This window comes from Brassica napus, chromosome A2, assembly GCF_020379485.1.
Source record: "Brassica napus cultivar Da-Ae chromosome A2, Da-Ae, whole genome shotgun sequence".
NCBI lineage: Eukaryota > Viridiplantae > Streptophyta > Magnoliopsida > Brassicales > Brassicaceae > Brassica > Brassica napus.
This window is the reverse complement of record NC_063435.1, coordinates 21,808,226-21,809,227: the sequence shown is the minus strand read 5'-3', so window position 1 is coordinate 21,809,227 and position 1,002 is coordinate 21,808,226.

Below are 1,002 nucleotides of genomic sequence, written 5' to 3'. Positions count from 1 at the left end.
GATATTTTTTCCTTTTAGGTCGTCAGTCGTCACAGACTAGATAATAGAGATATGTACTGACAAAAATTAATCGACAATATGTTAACCTCAAAGCCATGATAGTGGACAGAGTGGTCCCTGAATGCTTGGTGTTCTGGGCTTGAGCTTCGTCCCAGTTGGTTTATATGGTAGATCGTAATATATGATCAGTTCACCCCTTACCATTAGTCGAAAGGTATTCCAAATTCGGATCACACAGTGTGATAATCAATCTACTTTATAGCACTAAATGTGTTCCTCACTGAATCAACCGAAAAGGTTTATCAAAAAAATGAATGATTGGTGTTGCATAGTCCTCTTAGACTTTCTATAATGTACTTCAGTTTTTATTTTCATTTTGGTTCATACAACTAATTGATTATTTATAAAACCTTGTTGAAACTTTCAATAAAACAGAAAATAAAAGAGTCGATTCTCTCTATCACATGTATTTATTTAATAAAAACAGTAGTATATGTATTTATACTTAAGAACATATATTTGATAAATGTACATTAAACCATATAACATTTGCTTCACTTTCATTTCGGCTATAACTCCAAAATTTTCAAGTTGCAAGTTGCATTAATGGGCCTTGCTTATGTCAGCCACAATTTGGAGATTAGATATTACATTGGCCCCATTCTATACGATTTCAGAAATGGTATATTCTATTTTTAATTAAACATAAGGTGACTCTTGACTGTTTACCCAGCAAAATAATTGATAGTTTATGAATAGCCCTCTGCATTCAGTTCTCGGTTTCGGCTCTTGCTCAGTTTTTCGGTTCTAGAATTTTAGTATTTGTTTGAGTATTTAGAAAATTCGGTTCGGTTCCGGTTTGGTTCGGCTCACAAAGTTAGGAACCGGCTAATATCCGAGATAATTTCGGATCCTATTTGATTCCGGTTAGGTTCCTTTTTAAGTTAACTCGATTTAAAAGTCATAAAATTTGGAGTTTTCGGATTAAATATCATTGTTTTT